Genomic DNA, 21,416 nt, shown 5'->3' on the forward strand with positions numbered 1-21,416 from the left:
CTTTCTCTACCTACTGTTTCTTTTAACAAGCAGAAATCTGTAACTTTGGTTGATTTCTCTTGATATATATGAAAGTACATTTTTGAAAACCAAGCAACCATGACATCTAGTGGAGATTTGCCCATCATACAGTGTCTAAAACCTGAGAATGTGTTGGATGTGTGGAAGTGGTGAATGACCATAAAGACCAAAAACATACAAACTAAGATCTAACATCAATATGTTATGTACAATTTCATCCTAAAATGTTAAAACAATACAAATACAACGTCTAGGCTAGCCCAGAAAACGACATTTTTCTTTTGAAACATTGTTTAAAATAATTTGATATAATCAAGTATTTGAGTATGTCATAGTAACATTTTATCTGTTTCCTTATCATTTTCAGACTAATAACAGTCCAAGAATTCATTGCGCTCCCCCAAAATGCATTCAGAACATTGCACATCTAGGCCAGGAGCCAGAGACTAAAGAAACGTCTCAACCTTACAAAAGGTTAAGCTTTTCACATGCTCGTCTCCAGCCACTCTGTCAAGACATCCTTGTAAATCTGAACGGGAATTTTAGAGGTAGCAACACTCACCGTTGGACAATAAAGTAGCTAACTGACAATCAGTCAGTTACTGCATACCACAACAAGACTGTAAGGTTAAAGTTTGTGAGAGTGGTAAAGAGAAAGGAAACCACAGAAGGTAGGAATTTATACTACTTTAAAAGTTTTCAATGTCTAAAATGTTCGACCATTTCCTCAGTGCTCATTCCATTGTAATAGATATGCCAGTAAGGACAACTCATGTTCCCATGTTGCTTTTGTAAACACTGATGTCAACACAAAGACAACTGTGCTAGATTGTAGTATTTCCTGAAGTGTTCTTATTTTGTACTCTCCATTATGAGGTCATCATATATAGCTGTTCATATCTGATGAGACTGGAAGAGATGGATAACAACTTAAAATGTGTTCCAACTCAAATCTCAGCTCACCAGTCTTTCATAATAATACATTAATAAATTATAGACACAAGTGAAACACGTAAAGGGGTGATGCATTGCCATCTTCACAATGGCTGAATTGATAGCCTGTTATATTGAGTAATTACTATATATTGCAATGTTATCATTTTCCATGTATGTTTGATGAGACATACAAGCCCTGTGGCCAATGGCTTATGCTAGCCCTCATGGAGTGGGGACCTCATCGGTAGCCTGCTTACGTACGTACCCCTCCGAGGGGGTTGGGATGGGAGGCGAGGGGCAAGGGGCGAGGGCTTCCACAATCTAGAGATAATGGATTCCAGGTTGTGTCTCCTCCTTCCACCCTTCCCTCACTCCTTTTTAGAGAGGTATGTGTGTGTTGTAATATCTGGCTATACCGTTTGATTATTTTACGGATTTAGGGTTTTAGGATGATGTTTTCATAAGCCTAGAGTTCTGGGATTTGTTGAAAACTCCTATACACTGGAATCCTATACACTGGAACCTCCTACTAAGCAAGGTAAATAAGCAATATAAAGCTGAAACGCGATCATCAACGAGAGCAGTTAACATATCCTCTGAATATTTGCATGAATCCATACAAATACGGTTACTCGAAGCCAATGATTTGATTAAGGATTCATAAAAGAACATCAGAGAAATGTCCAATATTATCTTTATAACTCAGTTCAAACCTTTAATGCTTCCTCAGATGTATATTTATATTCCCTTACTCCCTATTAAAGCACTGTTTACTTCCTTGTGCTATTTGATGGTTAGATGTTGTTTCTACGACAGGGGAACTCTTTCCTGCCAAGTTCACCCTCCCTGGGAACAGTTTCAACCGTAGTCATCAAGCGTTTTATTCTGTTACCGATTAAGTGTTACCATCTGTAGAATGGTAAGGGTACTTTTGAAGCCGGCCCAGGTTACATGTCCGTGATCATACACCATTAAATGAAAAAGAAAACAAAAGGCATTAAGATAAAAAACGATAAGAGATGAAATTAGTTGTAATTGTTTTTAATAATAAACTGCCTTTTCGAGCTGTATCAGTTTGTCTGTTAACAAGCCCTGGGAAGAAAATCACTCCTAACACTGGAATCAAAGTAAAACATTTCTGCGACGAAATTACATAAACTACTATCGCACTGTTTAAAAATGATGAATGTGTTCTTAATGTTTGGAAAAGGTCAATTATTGGCACTTCATTCTGTACATCCAGGACAGCCATTTATTATTATCTTACAGAAAAGCAACATGTCTTCCAAACCATTATTCGCATCATTCTATATTTTCACTTCTGTGTTCTAGCCAATAGTCTCAAAGACAGAATCGCTCACTGCACTCATTGCACTTTCCAATATTTAATTTATATCTGGATGTCAGAATGTTTTGGTTGTAACTTCATTAATGATGATTAATCCCTGAACAATGTTCCAGTTGTTTGTGTTGGATAATATTCAACATGGACGCCAGAACGCTGCTCTTATCCAAATCAACGCTTTCACTTGAGTCACTGTAGTCAGCCGTACTGCTGTCTAACAGTCTTCTATGTCATTATCTGTCTTGGTTTGTGACCTCTTTGTATATCATGGCAGTCGTATAAATCTGTACGTTTACTATCTTAGCGTCCAAGCATTAGACATTATAATTCACTTAGCTACGTCTGAACAACTTTTCTTTCTGATAATGTTTTGGCGTATAGCTGAATAATTTGGCTGTAAAATTGATGTAAAATGGCCAACTCTTTTTTTAACGACATCCCCCCCGTTGCTTGTTTGCAATTACAAGGGTCACGCCGTGTTTCCTGTTAGAAAGGTTTGGCTTGATGAAAGGAGTAATGGAAGTCAAATGTAATTGAGGGAATACATCAAATACTTAGTAAAAGTGCCCTTTTAGATGTTCATAATGTATTTGTACGAACTTCATGAGGGTTTAGGATAATGGAAATTGGGGCGATAGGAGCAGTTATCGGGTGGAGTAGCGAAACAAGATAGATTACACACCCATCAAAGACCCATTATTTATGACTTTATGTCCAAATCCCGTAAACAGAGCTGTTAGAGGGAAGCGTTAGCACACAGATAATGCTAAACCACACAGTTTACACACTAACAGCCTCGGTGTAAATTATTCATATTTCTGCCGTAGTTTGTTATTTTGGCTTTAAAGTGGGGATTGACCCTGACTGAGCTCTATATCTCTCTGTACATACCTTTAGCATGACCTCTGTCTTGTCTGGACAGTGTGTGTGTGTGTGTGTGTGTGTGTGTGTGTGTGTGTGTGTGTGTGTGTGTGTGTGTGTGTGTGTGTGTGTGTGTGCTTGTATTACTATCCTTTAAAAAAATAATACTATCCTTGTGGGTACTGGAAATCCCCCAAGGTCCCAACAAGGATAGTAAAATAAGGAACATTTTAATTCGTGAGGACATTAGCAAGGTCCCCACAAGGACAAAGGCTATTTTAGACTCAAGGGTTAGGTTTAGGTTTAGAAATTAGGGTTAGGTTTAAGGTTAGGAGTTAAGGTTAGGCTTTGAGTTAGGGGGTAGGGAAAATATAATAATAATTTGAATGGAAATACATTTTAGGCTTAAGGGTTAGGGTTAGGGTTAAGTTTAGGAGTTAGGATTAGGTTTAGGGTTAAGTTTATGATTTGTTTACGGGACACAAGTTTTTCAAACATTAAATGACACTGAGTGCACAAAACCTTAAGAACTCTTTTCCTGACAGACTGACATGGTGAATCCAGGTGAAAGCTATAATCCCTTATTGATGTCACTTGTTAAATCCACTTCAAATCACTGTAGATGAAGGGGAGGAGACAGGTTAAAGAAGGATTTTTAAGCCTTGAGACAATTGAGACATGGATTGTGTATGTGTGTCATTCAGAGGATTAATGGGCAAGACAAAAGATTTAAGTGCCTTTGAGCAGGGTAAAAAAAAAGCGTTATGACCTTTTAACCTCTGCCATGTCGTGGATTCAGAGCTATCTATCTAATATAACTCAAACTGGAAGCTTCTCTAATGTCAAACATGTAAAGTGTGGTGTAGTGCAGGGCAGCCCTCTAGGCCCTCTACTCTTTTCTATTTTTACCAATGACCTGCCACTGGCATTAAACAAAGCATGTGTGTCCATGATTCAACCATATACACATCTGCAACCACAGCTAATGAAGTCACTGAAACCCTTAACAAAGAGTTGCAGTGTGTTTTGGAATGGGTGGCCAGTAATAAACTGGTCCTGAACATCTCTAAAACTAAAAGCATTGCATTTGGTACAAATTATTCCCTAAGTTCTAGACCTCAGCTGAATCTGGTAATGAATGGTGTGGCTGTTGAACAAGTTGAGGATACTAAATTACTTGGCGTTACCTTAGATTGTAAACTATCATGATCAAAACATATAGATTCAATAGTTGTAAATATGGGGAGAGGTCTGTCCGTAATAAAGACACGCTCTGCTTTTTTGACACCACATTCCAAAAAGTAAGTCCTGCATGATCTAGTTTTGTCTTAACTTGATTATTATCCAGTCGTGTGGTCGAGTGCTGCAACGAAAGACCTAGTTAGGCTGCAGCTGGCCCAGAACAGAGTGGCACGTTTTGCTCTTCATTGTAATCAAAGGGCTGATATAGAGTGCATTCGGAAAGTATTCAGACCCCTTGACTTTTTCCACATATTGTCACGACTTCCGCCAAAGTCGGTTCCTCTCCTTGTTTGGGCAGCGTTCGGCGGGCAACGTCACCGGTCTTCTAGCCATCGTCGATCCACTTTTCATTTTCCATTTGTTTTGTCTTTGTTTTCTACACACCTGGTTTCTACTCCCCAATTACATGTTCATTATTTAACCCTCTGTGTCCCACATGTTAGTGTGCGTGTTTATTGATTCTTCATTGTGGTACTTGTTGGCTGGTTATGTTTGCCGGGTTATGTATTTACGCCCGTTATTTTCGAGTGACCAGTATTTCTCCGCACCTTGAGTATTGTCTGTATACTGGTGCTGTCGTGGAATGAAATACGCTGTACACTCATTTCTGCTCTCCTGCGCCTGATTCACTGCACCTGTTACCCACCGTCTGACACATATTGTTACGTTTTACAGCTTTATTCTAAAATTGTTTAAATAAATAAAAATCATCATAAATCTGCACACAATAGCCCATAATGATGAAGCATAAACAGGTTTTTAGAAATGTTTGCAAATGTATTAAATATAAATAACAGAAATACCTTATTTACATAAATATTCAGAACCTTTGCTATGAGACTCGAAATTTGCTCAGGTGCATCCTGTTTCCATTGATCATCCTTCAGATGTTTCTACAACTTGATTAGAGACAACCTGTGGTAAAATTTAATTGATTGGACATGATTTGGAAAGGCACACATCTGTTTAAATAAGGTCCCACAGTTGACAGTGCAGGTCATAGAAAAAAACAAGCCATGATGTAGAAGGAATTGTCCGTAGAGCTCTGAGACAGGATTGTGTCGAGACACAGATCTCGGGAAGAGTACCAAACATTTCTGCAGCATTGAAGGTCCCAAGAACACAGTGGCCTCCATCATTCTTAAATGGAAGAAGTTTGGAACCACCAAGACTTTTCCTAGAGCTGGCCGCCCAGCCAAACTGAGCAATCGGTGGAGAAGGGCCTTGGTCGGGGAGGTGACCAAGAACCCGATGGTCACTGACAGAGCTCCAGAGTTCCTCTGTGGAGATGGGAGAAACTTCCAGAAGGGCAACCGTCTCTGCAGTACTCCATCAATCAGGCCTTTATGGTAGAGTGGCTAGACAGAAGCCAGACCACAGTAAATGGCACATGACAGCCCGCTTGGAGTTTGCCAAAAGGCACCTAAAGGACTCTCAGACCATGAGAAACAAGATTTTCTGGTCTGATGAAACCAAGATGGAACTCTTTGGCCTGAATGCCAAGTGTCACATCTGGAGGAAACCTGGTACCATCCCTACGGTGAAGCATGGTGGTGGCAGCATCATGGTGTGGGGATGTTTTTCAGCGGCAGGGACTGGGAGACTAGTCAGGATCAAGGGAAAGATTAACGGAGCAAAGTATGGAGAGATCCTTGTAGCGTCATACCCAAGACTCAAGACTGTAATCGCTGGTAAAGGTGTTTCAACAAAGTACTGAGTAAAGTGTCTGAATACTTATGTAAATGTGATTTCAGTTTTTTTATTTTTAATAAACTTGCAAAAAAATGTATAAAAATATTTTAATGTTTCTTATAAAAAGAAGTGATGCAGTTAGTCTCTCCTCAACTCTAAGCCAAGAGAGACTGGCATGCATAGTATTTATAGTGCATTCGGAAAGTATTCAGACCCCTTGATTTTATACACGTTTTGTTACGTTACAGCATTATTCTAAAATTGATTCATATGTTGAAAATCCCAAATTGTTTGCGTAGTCAACTTACACACAGCTCTGACACACACACTTACCCACCAGACATGACACCAGGGGTCTTTTCACACTCACAGTCCCCAAATTCAAGACAGCGAACAGTATTATATAGAGCCATTATTGCATGGAACTCCGTTCCATCTCATATTGCTCAAATAAACAGCAAACCTGGTTTAAAAAAACAGATAAAGCAACACCTCCCAGCACAACGCCTCTCCCCTATTTGACCTAGATAGTTTGTGTGTATGTTTTTGGTATTGATATGTAGGCTACGTGTGCCTCTTTTTAAGTATTTTTTGATTGATATAGTTTTGTCCTTGAGCTGTTCTTGTATATTAATGTTCTGTATCATGTAATGTTTCATGTTTTGTGAGGACCCCAGGAAGAGTATCTGCTGCTTTCGCAACAGCTAATGGGAATCCTAATAAAATACCAAATGCCAAATGGTAGGAGCACCGGTTTGTGTCAAGAACTGCAACGCTGCTGTGGTTTTCACACTCTACAGTTTCCCCGTGTGTATCAATAATGGTCCACCACCTAAAGGACATCCAGACAGCTTGACACAACCGTGACAAAATATTAGGAAGGTTTTGTCAATCGGTGTATGTTAAGTTCCCATAAGCTCCTACTTGGGTAATACTTTCGGCTTCTGAACCAGAACATTGCTCAACATTGGAATAATACAACAATAAATGCATGAGGGTTAAATATGTGATGTCATAGCTAAAGGATTACATTTGAAACATATCCCATGAAGCCGACAAAGGCTCTTACTCATAAGGAAGGGTGAGCCTGTTGGTTGATCTCAGACACATTGTCATCGACTCTTCACATACATAGGAACTAAAGCCACATTTGCCTCTGAGCTATGGGGACTCAGAGCTGAGGGAACACAGGCCTCGTAAAGAGAGGAGCTTTTATCCAGATCAAAACCAGCTCTGATCTCATCTGGACCATTTTATCCAGATCAAAACCAGCTCTGATCTCATCTGGACTCTTCTGTTCGTGAGAAACAACACCGTGTCCTGTAAACACACACCAGTGGGATGGGAGGGCGTCCACACAAGACACACACACACACACAAAGGCATGGACACACACACAACAACACACACTCTCTCTTTGTCCAAGTCCATTCCTCCTGCAATTCCCGTCTTTCCCTCCCCTGGTGCAACACACCCCTTCAGTACTGTAATTAGGAGACAGATGAAAGCAATACCGTCCTGTGTGTCAATGTAGCTGATTACATCGAGCCAATCAACCCAGGCCATGGGGCCAGGTAAGCAAAGTATGGGTACATCAGCTGTGAACATCGACCCCCTCTCCCCTGGCCCTCTAGCCCCATAAAGGCGACTGCCCGTAACCCCCGGTGACACGTGATGTTGTCTTTGTGTAATTAAATCATCCTGGCTCCCGGGTCCATCCCATGAGATCTCTGAGGATTTGGAAACCTAGCTCGGGCAATCCCCACAGGTCAGGGTCTGCTGTTTTTCTTGGATGTGTTTCATGGGACCGCATGTTCTCACTGGGACCTCGGAAAAATCAGCCCCTTGGAAAAACAAAGCAGAGAAATTGGGATTTGGGCCTCGTTCGGACATTGGGTACACAGTAATTTAGGCCCTGTGCCTCGCCCCAGAGGCCTGAGTAGTCAAGGCTGAGTAGCATGGAAAGGTTTCTAGGTGGTCTCCCATTTCAAAGAGGCTGGAGGTCTAGGCTTGTTTCCTGAATAACAGGCCCTTTATTTATTATTTAAGGACACACTGACTGGCTGTAGTTCCTATGCTTTGCATCAGACCCGTAACAGGATTTGGTCTGAGAGGTCTTTGTGATGACAGAACTCCTCATTGTACCATTGTTATGGGGACGGAGGAATACAGTCCTACCGGGCGCACGACTCCAAAGAGAACGTGACAAGACGCCTCTGAAGAGACCCTCTCCGTCAATTAATTGGGTCGACAAAGAAAGGGGGCCGTCTGAAACACCGTAAGGGGTGTGGAGAATAAGCGCAAAATAGAGACTAGAGACAAGTCCTCTTGTACTCTTTCATTTTATAAGACTGAGGCGCAGGCTACTCTTCCTTACCTAAACACTACAGGCCACCTCCTACTCTGGCTACCATGGTGTTCATGCACCTTGGAAGTCGATGGAACATATTATTAGAGTATCAAGTTGCAGTAAGTGGCCATTCTCTGTCTGGTCCTAAAACAACACTTTGTCATTATCATCGGACTATGTTACAGTGCAGCTTGACAATGTAGGGCTTCTTAGGAAATGTCATCCGCCAGGAGAAGTACATTTCCCAGAGAGCTCCCTTCTGTACTGAATTCCCTGAGCTAATATTGAGTTCTGAGGTTCCCAGCAGAAACACGTTTCTCGGGGTGAAAGATGACGGTGGAGCCCCTTTCAACAACACACACAGGAAGTAGAATAGGCCTGATCATTCCTCAGTAAAACGTCACTCTAAAATCAAATCACATTTTATTTGTCATATGCTTCGTAAACAACAGGTGTGCACTAACAGTGAGGTGCTTACTTACGGGCCCAACAATACAGAGAGAACGAAAATAGGGAAATAATAGAAAAGTAAAACCCGTAATAATAAAAGTAATAATAGATACACAATGAGTAGAGATAACCTTGCTCTATACACGGGGTACCAGTACCAGTCAATATGCAGGGGTACGAGGTAATTGAGGTAGACGTACATATAACTGGAATAAAGTGCAAAAAGGGTTAAGGCAGATTCTTAAATAGTTAACCAATAGCTACATGGACTAACTAGTTAGCAGTGTTATGGCTTGGGAGTAGAATCTGTTCAGGGTCCTGTTGGTTCCAGATTTGGAGCATCGGTACCGCTTGCCATGCGGTAGCAGAGAGAACAGTCAATGACTTGTCAAATCACACACCGGCAGCCGTCCACTCGCCCAGACAGACTGCCCAAGACAAGGGTGGGTCCAAAATAGCACTGTAGTGCATTATTTTTGACCAGAGCCCTATGGTTCCTCATCAAAAGTAGTGCACAATATTGGGAAATATGTACCAGACTAAATCACACACCAGCAGCCGTCCACACAGACTGCCCAAGACAAGGCAATTGCATAATTCTGTCATAGAGCCATTTCTCATTGTGCCCTCTGCCACACTCTGACTATAAATACAAGGTATATGAATCCAGTTGACCTCTATGTGTAGCTGTTGATCACTTTATATAGAACTTTATACTGCCTCGCAGACAGATCAACGGTTTCATGTTGAATCAAAACTACCATAGGGACCAGTAAATATCTACAGAACAGTATATTTTCCTCTTTCATGCATATTTGTCGATATTTACGGTGGTTTTGCGGTTTGTTGAAATGTCTGTTCAGTTCAGCCACTGGTAAAGCCAGGAGACTTGTACTGGATTGGACAGTGTCCAACCTAAACACTATCCTCTATGCAGCACTGGTATGTAGGCTACTCTGATCCTAATCTGAGTGTAGGCACTTAACTCTTAACACATGGTGGAGTTGACACTAGCATAGAATAATTATAAGCACGCTGTACAGTAGGCTACGTTATTATAAAGGTGTTGTTTGGCATCAATCAGATTGTTACATTGGGATTTGTGACATCACCCATCAATGAAAGCAAAAAGGTAGATGAGCAAATTGAAGCGCACGTACCAAGGGTTTTTTTCTACACGGTTGTATTAACTGTTAGAAGAAATGCCTTGACACGATTTGACAAACAAGGGCCTTAGGCACTAACAACATCCTGGTGTCGTGGTGGTTGAGGACTATCCCCCAGGTTATTAGCACTTTTAATGACTCCCCCTTTGACCATGGAGCCAGCAAGGGGCTGGATCATTAGCAAGGCTACTGGGGCTATGCTTCCAGGTGGAGGTATGGCTGTGGGGTGATCCTCTATACTGGTGCATGTAATCTACTCTCCTCAGAGGGTCGCTAACAGCAGGACGTCCCCTCTCTCATGCTGTTCCATGGATAATGACCTCAGTGAACCCGAACAGCATGTTGGGTGGTAACGACACTACATTTTCCGTAGTAGCTGAGGAGCGTTGGTAGCAAAAAAAAAAGCAGTACATATTGTGCTGTTTTATCGCGCATGCAGGGGCTATGCTGGGGGGAAAGAAACGGTGTTTGTTGTTTGCAGTAACTTCTTTGTTGTAATATCCCAAATGGACACAGCTGTTTCACTATTAAAGATCCCAGCTTTAAGCCACGGGTTCATATGACCCATCGTTTTTTATTTTATGACGTTTATTTGACAGGGACCGTGTCCAATTAAAACATACATCTCCCAGACAACGTTATGCATTGTATTGAATAACTCTATTATATGAAAGCTTGGAGTCAGTCAATAGATTTGTTGATATTGTTAACTCATTATGAATATAATATAATTAGGTTTAATATTCCTATGTAATAGAAGAGGTTGCCCAGGTTATAGAAATACATCACTTAACCGATGTAACGTGAGTCCTGGCTGGAGATGCATGCTTACCTCAAACTGATGCACAAATCTCCCATCGAAATCATTCATTTACATTAAAAAGAAGTGTGTTACGCAGAAATATTTCAGTCACAATTTTTCTTCCTTTTACACGATAGCATGTTCACAGCCACTCTCGTGCTTTAATACTGAACATTAGAAGCCACCTACCAATCCACATTAACATAGTTACTTTCTGTTACGCTTCTCATGATGTATTTCTTTTCCGATGACCCCAGTGGGAAATGTTATGTGAGGAACAGTAGTTCAATGGCTAAATAGACAAGTTTTATAACATGTATATTTTCATTTCCAGCAACATATACATTTTAATCTCTCATCTAAACTGTGTTGCATATCTTCACAAGTTCCCACACAGTTTTTTCCTCTTCATCTAGCATGTCGTGCTTAGAAAGCTGACATAACTGCTGGGGCTAGAATGCTCTTATGTTACGAATCCCTTTGGCCCTGCAGTCTAGGGGGGGATGGAAATGAGACCCGTAACATAACTCATGCAAAGTATAATAGTGAAAAGGAACAGTGAGAACCAAAAACCACAGACAACTGAAAGTTACCGTCAAACACTAAATGTTTATTTTTAAACACACGGTAAAGGGGTGTGAGAAAAGGGGCTGAGTTGGACCCAAGCAAAGAAACAATAATCTAAAACACCCCTAAGCTAGACTAGCCTACGTCAAGAACAGCTAGCTAACTAACCAACAATCCAGTGGGTGGTCCGCCCAGTTCTAACTAGGGTATTTAGACAAGGGTTACCTACGGGTAGTGTATGCACATGGGCGACTTGTCTTGGTACCCCCCTTTTCCCACCAAACAAACAACAAAACTCACAGGATAACCGGACAAATGGGACATGTAGGAGCAATACAAAAGAGAGATCAATAGAGAAAGAGAGCGTGATTGAGAGCGATTGAACACAGAGAGATTGCATTTACACAGAGAGATTGCATTTACACAGAGAGATTGAGCTCCAGAGAAAACAACTGACTGGGGTTTTAAACCAAGGGAAAGGGATGTGATTGGGTGTGGGAAGAGGAGCAGGTGTCTTCTGTTCGTGGACTGATTGGTGACTGATTGATGACTGATTGGGGAATGATGATTGTCACCTGTGAGGGGAGAAGGAGAGAAAAGAAACACACACACAGGATACCTGTATCCGTAACATCTGTGGTTAAAGGAGCAATCCTGGATTTAAAAAAACAACACAGCTATGGACCCAAGGACTGACCCAAGGGCTGACCCAAGGACTGACCCAAAGACTGACCCAAGGACTGACCATCCATCCAAAAATGGATGACTTCCGCTGTAAAGGGAGTGTCATTTAGGATCTCTTTAGACTCTGGTATATACTGTATATTTCACTTTCCCAAGCCACAGTTCACTAGTTCCCTAGGGGACCATTTACTCAGTCACGTAGCCCTGTAGAAATAGTTAGGCTGCATCCCAAATGGCACCCTATTCCCTATGTAGTACATTGACAAGGAACAGTAGCCTGTAGAAAGAGTTGGTGTGAATCTCAAATGGCACCCTATTCCCTATATAGTGTACTAGGTTTTGAACATGGCCCTTTTCCTTAGTCACGTAGACAGTAGAAGTAGTGTACAACATATGGAATAGGGTGCCATTTGGGATGCTGAAACCTTAGTCGATACATCACAACTTCACTAAAGTAAGCCTCTATCTTCTTTTCACAATGTCATGTGATCAAACACGTTTGGATAGCTAAAACATAATATTTGTCCTCGCTTGCATAGTAGACGTGCTCTGTTCCGCCAGGACACGTTGGTGTAAACAACCACAGGAAACGATGAGGACTTCCTCAGCACGTGGTTCTGTGAGGAAGACAGTTTCTGTGCTCTCTCTCTTTCTCTGCCTTTCTCTGCCTTTCTCTCTCTAGCTCTGTCTCCCAGTCTCCGTCTCTCTCACTCTCTCTCTTTCTCTCGCTCTCTGTATGTCTGGAGTTTGTTCCATGTGAACCAACCATCGTCCGATGATCTAAACCATCCGCCAGGAGACATCTGGTTGCCTGAGTCATCACTGACTGAACCAGACTGTATATTATTGAGTCATGACACTGTGTGGATATACATAAATGCTATTTACACAATTAAAAAGCTCAATCGTCGAGCCTGCTCTTGCTCTATCCCATTGTAAACTAGGAGAGGAGAGGAGCCTCCAGGATCGTGCGTGTGTGTGTGTGTTGGCGTGCGTATGTGTGAAGGGTCGCCTCCAGGGTTGAACAAGTTGAATGTCATACGTACATATCTTTGTGAGATTTACACGAGCATGAGTCATGACATGATGCAGCGTGCTGCAAAATGGCATCTAACCGCGTTATCACAACCCAGAACTCCCCCATATGTAATTGTGGTCACAAAGCTGTTTAAGTTCATGTGAACTTGGGTTCCTCGTGCCAGTTTGAGCTTGACATGTGAGTACAGTGGTGAGACTGCAGCTCTGTTTTGTTCTCATAAATCCAGGAAATTCTAGTCTTATGATCTTATAATATCTGTTCTTCATCTCTTTGCTTTTTCTTTTGTCTTGCCAAATGGCACTGTCCTTAACTTCCTCTCAGGATGTGGGGAAAACTGAGGTTTTGGTCTGGGTTTTCGTGCGTGTTTCACCAGTTCTCTCTCTTCCCCACATGACATACTGTGTTGTCCTCCACGGTGTCACACAAATTCCCATAAACAACAAAAACTGGCCTCAACATTTCAACATTCTTCAAGTCTTGAATTGTCTTGAAATACTAGAGTGGGACAGGTCAAGTTCAGTGCACTTCTCCGTCAATCTGAAACAACCAGGCGACCCCAACAGACCTATTGGCAGGCTTCTGGAAGGAAACACCCAACAATAAGAACGCAACGATTAAAACAGCAGCACCAAATCTAGGGTCAACAACCCACATCTCCATGACTGTGGTACTGTGTAGCAGACCTGGGTTCAAATACTATTTCAAATCTTTCAAAGAGTTTCAGCATTTGTTTAAGCCTGCCTGGAGTGCCAGTTGGGCAGGGTGTGCATGCACTTTTGGGGCTTTTCAATTGGTTCCATTGCAACAGGTAAGCTCAATCGAGCTTAGCTAAAGTATTTGAAAGATTTCAAATAATATTTGAACCCAGGTCAGCTGTGTAGCTCTGCCCGTTGTAGGCTTGGCTGTGCATGCCATGCCCATTTCCTACCCTTTGATCCCTTAACACAGGAAACCACTGGATATAACAGGGTTTAGTCTGCATTACTCCCTCCAACCCAGACACTGATGGACTCCGATGGTAAGACTGGGTACTGGCACAGTCTATACGGCAGATTACTCATATCCTAAAGGCAACCACCAAACTGTTGAGAAGATACTGGCATCTGACCAGCAAATGGGCAGTACTGTTCTGTCACAACACTTAACTGTAACTCCCCAATCCTTCACAAAGTTAAACAATGGAGAATGCAATTCATTGTGTGTCAGAATAGATTCAGCTGCCAGGGTTTATATAACGGGTGGGTCTAATCCTGGACGCTGATTGGTTAAAACCGCATTCCAGCCGGTGTCTATTCCATAAGTTACCACCGGCTAAAGCTATGATTTCTTTTAGATTGGTTTTAAATAGTGCCCAGATTTGTATAAACCTTGCTGTCTATCTAATATTGTTTCCATATTGAAATTTGATCTCCAGCTGTCCCATAGTAATGAACGTGTAGGAGTCGGGTGTCGGAACGAGACAGACAGGCAGGCAGCTATTCTTAGCCAGTCGAAATCATGAATCGGCATCATTTTTATGGATGTATAAACTCAGCAAAAAAAGAAATGTCCCTTTTTCAGGACCCTGTCTTTCAAAGATAATTCGTAAAAATCCAAATAACTTCACAGATCTTCATTGTAACGGGTTTAACCACTGTTTCCCATGCCATAAGGCTCCCAACCATAAGGCTCTCCAGAGGGTAGTGAGGTCTGCACAACGCATCACCGGGGGCAAACTACCTGCCCTCCAGGACACCTACACCACCCTATGTCACAGGAAGGCCAAAAAGATCATCAAGGACAACAACCACCCGAGTCACTGCCTGTTCACCCCGCTATCATCCAGAAGGCGAGGTCAGTACAGGTACATCAAAGCAGGGACCGAGAGACTAAAAAACAGACTGTTAAACAGCCATAACTAACATTGAGTGGCTGCTGCCAACATACTGACTCATCTCTAGCCACTTTAATAATGAAAAATTGATGTAATAAATGTATCACTAGCCACTTCAAACAATGGCACTTTATATAATGTTTACATACCCTACATTACTCATCTCATATGTAAATACTGTACTCTATACCATCTACTGCATCTTGCCTATGCCGTTAGGCCATCGCTCATCCATATATTTATATGTACATATTCTTATTCATTCCTTTACACTTGTGTGTATAAGGTAGTTGTTGTGAAATTGTTAGGTTAGATTACTTGTTAGATATTACTGCATGGTCGGAACTAGAAGCACAAGCATTTCGCTACACTCGCATTAACATCTGCTAACCATGTGTATGTGACAAATAACATTTGATTTGATTTGTTCAATGAAGCATAAACAATTAATGAACATGCACCTGTGGAACGGTCGTTAAGACACTAACAGCTCACAGACGGTAGGCAATTAAGGTCACAGTTATGAAAACTTAGGACACTAAAGAGGCCTTTCTACTGACTCTGAAAAACACCAAAAGAAAGATGCCCAGGGGCCCTGCTTATCTGCGTGAACGTGCCTTAGGCATGCTGCAAGGAGGCATGAGGACTGCAGATGTGGCCAGGGCAATAAATTGCAATGTCCGTACTGTGAGACGCCTAAGACAGCGCTACAGGGAGACAGGACGGACAGCTGATCGTCCTTGCAGTGGCAGACCACGTGTCACAACACCTGCACAGGATCGGTACTTCCGAACATCACACCTGCGGGACAGGTACGGGATGACAACAACAACTGCCCGAGTTACACCAGGAACGCACAATCCCTCCATCAGTGCTCAGACTGTCCTCAATAGGCTGAGAGAGGCTGGACTGAGGGCTTGTAGGCCTGTTGTAAGGCAGGTCCTCACCAGACATCACCAGAGACAATGTCACCTATGGGCACAAACCCACCGTCACTGGACCAGACAGGACTGGCAAAAAGTGCTCTTCACTGACAAGTCGTGGTTTTGTCTCACCAGGGGTGATGGTCAGATCCGCATTTATCGTCAAAGGAATGAGCGTTACACTGAGGCCTGTACTCTGGAGTGGGATCGATTTGGAGGTGGAGGGTCCGTCATGGTCTGGGGCGGTGTGTCACAGCATCATCGGACTGAGCTTGTTGTCATTGCAGGCAATTTCAACGCTGTGCGTTACAGGGAAGACATCCTCCTGCCTTATGTGGTACCCTTCCTGCAGGCTCATCCTGACATGACCCTCCAGCATGACAATGCCACCAGCCATACTACTCGTTCTGTGCATGATTTCCTGCAAGACAGGAATGTCAGTGTTCTGCCATGGCCAGCGAAGAGCCCGGATCTCAATCCCATTGAGCACGTCTGGGACCTGTTGGATCGGAGGGTGAAGGTTAGGGCCATTCCCCCCAGAAATGTCCGGGAACTTGCAGGTGCCTTGGTGGAAGAGTGGGGTAACATCTCACAGCAAGAACTGGCAAATCTGGTGTAGTCCATGAGGAGATGCACTCCAGTACTTAATGCAGCTGGTGGCCACACCAGATACTGACTGTTTTTGATTTTGACCCCCCCTTTGTTCAGGGACACATTATTCCATTTCTGTTAGTCACATGTCTGTGGAACTTGTTCAGTTTCTCAGTTATTGAATTTTATGTTCATACAAATATTTACACATGTTAAGTTTGCTGAAAATAAACGCAGTTGACAGTGAGAGGACGTTTCTTTTTTTGCTGAGTTTACAAAGAAATGTCAATAGAAAACAGGTAAAACGAAATTAAATGCAGCTAGTTTGCAGTCTTTCCAACTTCAGGATGAAGTGACTGTGTTAGCTGTGTTGTTGGCTAGCTCCTCTGAACAACAGTGTCCTGACGAGAGAGCACATTTTCTATGCCAGGTGAAATCGCGCATTATTAGCTCATTGTTATGGATGTATCCAAATAAATGTCACTAGAACACAGCTTGAACAAATGCAAATTCAGCTACATTGTTGTTATTCTGGCTGCACTGTTTGACGTGACTGTAAAGTTAGCCGTAGTTGGCAAGCTGGCAAGCAAGGGATAAGAACGTTGCCAGCCAGTAGGGCAATAGAACATTTTGAATGAACGACTGGGTCACGTCCATAGACACAGAACAAAGCCGAACTGATAGAACGAACGACCAGCCGGCTTGGGTAGGAAACCTAGATTTGTGTTGGGACTATATCTCCTGGAAGGATGAAATAGTATGAGAATTTTTTTAAATGAAAATACAATATGTCAGTCATTATTTAAATATGTTGGTAACCCATTGTAAAAAAAAGTGATGATGCCCTTGAAGCCGGTGTTTGGAGGATGTACTCTTCTTCGTCTCAGGCCTGACAACACCCTGCCAACATATCCTCCAAACACCGGCTTCTCTGGCATTATCACTTAAATAGACACATAAGTGCATCTTTATGACCACACAAAATTAGGGTCATACCTTTCATCATTTTAATTCAGTTTCATATAGTGGGATAATACCAAAACAGTAATTTAGCTAGTGAGCTTATCGGGAAAATGTTATATTTTTGATTAATGAACTACTTTCAACTGCCATGGCTTATATCTACTAAAACTTTAAAGCACAGCTGTGTGAGTACCCTGGGTTGCGTGTTGATGTTGTGGCGGTCAGAGTACTGACCTCTTAAGTGTACAGGCAGTGTTAAGGCAGGTGGGCCCTTAAGCATGCTGTGACCCTCAGGCCTACTCAGGACCACAATTATGAAGGTCAAAGGTCAGTTTAATGCCAGGGGCTAATCGGCCTTAGATATGCATATCCCCTTGAACCACGGCAATCAGTGCTGATCAGCCAGATGTTACGGTATTGGGAGAACTGTGCAAGTCTGTGAGAAAGTAATGAGAATGTACTGGAATATAAGTTACGAGAAATAAATATTTTCCATGAAGCCAATTTGAATTAAAGAAAATTCATAGGCTTTTTTTTTATTGCGTTTTTCAGTTAATTACCCCAATAAAATGTTCTAACATTATTTTAGTTTACTTTGATTTATCTATAAAGTATAGGAAGTGACATTCCATCCTGGCATCGTGTATAAAATGTCAAATGTGTTGCACTAACCATCTACATGTAAATCATTACATAACCCTGTCTCACTTCACACTTACCTCAGAGCTTTTCTTAATAACATGCTCTAATTCACATTTATGTGGCACTTAAAATGATCTAGGCATCACAGTCCCCATATAACTGTCTCATTTTACTGTTACATCAGAGTACACCTCAGAACACAGTTGGGGTGTCTTAATAAAGTCACAGCTTGTCCACATCACATCCACACACGTCTAGCTGTAACACACACCGTGATCTCTCTCTCAGCCTCTAATCACTGACAGATAATGTGCGTCCTCTCCCCTCTGACCTCTCACCTCTGGCCTCCCCCTCTCTCTCACACACTGGCTGTGGCGATTCTGGGAAGGATAACACCCTGGAGGTTACTACCCCACTACCCCAGCATGCTGGAGGATCCAACCCCAGGAAGAGGTCATATGTTGGGGCAGGGGAGGCAGGGGGGGGCTGGAGGGGATTCCCTGTGGTCCAGTAATCACAGAGCAGGATAAACACAGCTGTAGCAGGAAAGGGTGATAGATCATACATAGAGATTAGCGTAGGAGACAAGAGGTATGCTGAAATCATACTAGTGCTATAGCACGCCCTCCGTTTCACAACGTGACATCTCTGTCTGTCTCTCTGACAGGTGAATCAACATGGAGGTGAATGATTATCATAATATAGCTAAATGTAACATTGTTATTTTGGTGGTCTGGCCTGTATTCAAATGTGTTGGTCATTTCTTGTGTATTTAGATTAGGATTGGACAATTTCTGGAACTTTCAATAAATTCCCTGCTTTCCAGAAATCGTGTTTGGATTATGATGTATCCTGGTTTTTCTGGTAAACTTACATGATTTATTCTTTCTATTTTGAACATCTTTATTATCTGCAAAATAAACTTAGTAGACTTTGCCACAGATATAGTCATTCAAATAAAGCAAGCCAACCGTTACCGTGATCATAAAGCAAGACGTGGAAGCGAGCTGAACCATCGTGTTATCTGGAGCAGGATGACAGACTTGTTATGCAGCTTCTCCAGTTAATCAATCAGGTCAGGTAGAGTTTCTCTCAGTGTGAAATATAGTCAAGCATTCTCGCTCTTGCCTTATAAGTAGACAGTTCAGTTCCTTTGGCCCTACATTACATTCTTTTATGGAACGTTTCAGTACAGAGGAACTATTGACCTTTCCGGTAACTTTTCAGTGTAGAGTTGGGGACTGAAGTTGAATCAAATAGTTTGTGTAGCATCTACGATGGAGTAATGTCCACTCTTTACTGATTTTAGTACTGTAGCATTTTTGAGTCAAGATACTTCATCAGACAAAATAATGATCAATAAGTACTAGGTCTACTTACGTTTCTCGTTATTTATTTATGTGATAGATGTTTGTGCAACTTTGAACTTTACCCAATACAGAAATCAGTGCACGTATTATGTATGGCCATAGTATTTTGTCGGTATAGGCAGGTGTTTCCACCTTCTCAGCATGTGAATATGTGTTTAGGTGTGTTTAGATCGCAGAAACAATAGACTGGATGTGCAGCCATTCAACTTCATTCGGAAGACAGGAAGGGCTTTATAATTACAACGTTTTAACTGTATTGGGATCTCACCACTGTTGTCCTAAATTACTTTTCAGCCTCCAAGACATAAATATTTATTTGACCTTCAATCGCTTCTGTCTTAGTGCATGTTTTCAGTCAAAAAGCATTTGGGCCTGGCATGAAGCAACACCAAACTGCCATAAATGACAGAGGCTACATCAATTCCCATCCCAAAGTTCAGTAACCTGATACATAATTGTGTTTACTTGGAGCCAAGAATTTCCTTACAACAATACGCCGTGCTGCCATGCATTAATAAAATAATAATACAATTCTTGTTTTGAATGAGCGAGGAGAGGCTTAGCTACATTTAGCCTGCGTTTTCAGCTTTCAGCTTTCAGCTGTCGCCTCACTCCAATAGCCTGACTAGGGTTTGTAGCCGAGCCAAGGGAACCAACCGCAAGACCCAAAGCTTATGTTTTACCCCAACACCCATACAGCCTACAACAGAGAGGAACGTTAATCAACTCATATAAATGTCAAGGGGCTCAAATAAAATGCAAAAGTTGCAGATAAAGTCATCTCTAAAGGGTTTCATAACACGCTCCAATGAATGAGCGTTAATGGCCCATGTGCTACACATCAAAGCGGAACTCAACACTGTTTGCAATCTGGACGATTAAAAACAAGGGGAATGAAATGTTCTGGATTGATAAACAAAGCAGAAGGACTGGCTCAGATGAAATACCAGCTTGCGGGATTACCTTTAGGCTAGGAAGGATACAGTTTATGTCAGAATTGACCAGAATGGACTTTTTGTAGCAGGTTAGGAGAACTTACGCAGCAGGTTAGAAGGATTAACAAAGCAGGTTAAGATAATTAGGTTAAGGTTAGGAAAGGGTTAGGGTTAGCAAAAATGCTAAAAGTTTTTTCTTTTGACTTCAATTTGATATAAACTGTATCCCATCTAGCCATCAGTTTAGAGAGGGACAGGTGGGCCCCATTGACTGATTACCATCATTAGCTACTAGCATGATGTCGTTGCTGCGGTAGCCACAGAAGAACAAGGGGGGCGTTTTGTATCGGCTTCTCCGAGGCACCTGTACTTGGCTAGGTAAGCCACTAAACCACCAACCAACCGTTCTCTTATGATCAGTACAGAGTGTATCTGCTGTTTCCTATAGCCATATTATTACATATCATTATACATCCATATCTAGCAGGCCTTTAGCCTTTCATCTACCACACAGGTCTCTGACAGACAGATTCTCAGAGTTCGCTCCACAAAGGCTGCTTTGTTTTCCAAGCAGATGGATGCAATTGAAGGGAAAAATACATTCAAAGACTTCCCCTACCATCAATTGATAGCAGATCTTTATTCAACCTCTCAAACAACAAACCCAACATGTGGCGTTCCTTTTACCTGTGAAATCTCTCTTGTCCTCTATCTTCATCCATCCTGTTTCTCTTGGAGTTGCCATACTTGTGATCTCTCTGCGTTGGCCGGTGCCGTGGTTTGCGGGTGCAACTCAGCTCTGTTTATAACTAGCACGACATGCCCCAATCATCCCCAGATGTTTCCAGAAGACCTAAACCTGCCCTGAGGTGAAGGTTTCTGACCGAAGGAGCGGTTCCTGGATCTTGGATCACAGCCCCAAATCCTGTTTGTTTTTTCCCCATTGATGTCATATGGGATTGGA

At 42.1% G+C, this 21,416-nt stretch overlaps 1 protein-coding gene across 1 annotated transcript in view; it reads left to right on the top strand.

Moving 5' to 3' along the window:
* Nucleotides 1-528: 528 nt before the first annotated feature.
* LOC106610223 (endothelin receptor type B) overlaps nucleotides 529-21,416 on the top strand; it is a 42,290-nt gene continuing 21,402 nt past the window's right edge. Inside the window, exon 1 of the mRNA XM_045716583.2 lies at nucleotides 529-692. The gene's annotated coding sequence lies outside the window, so the exon portion shown is untranslated. The remainder of the gene's footprint in view (nucleotides 693-21,416) is intronic.

The sequence above is a fragment of the Salmo salar genome, chromosome 04 (genome assembly GCF_965601325.2).
Source record: "Salmo salar chromosome 04, fSalSal1, whole genome shotgun sequence".
NCBI classification, from domain to species: Eukaryota; Metazoa; Chordata; class Actinopteri; order Salmoniformes; family Salmonidae; genus Salmo; species Salmo salar.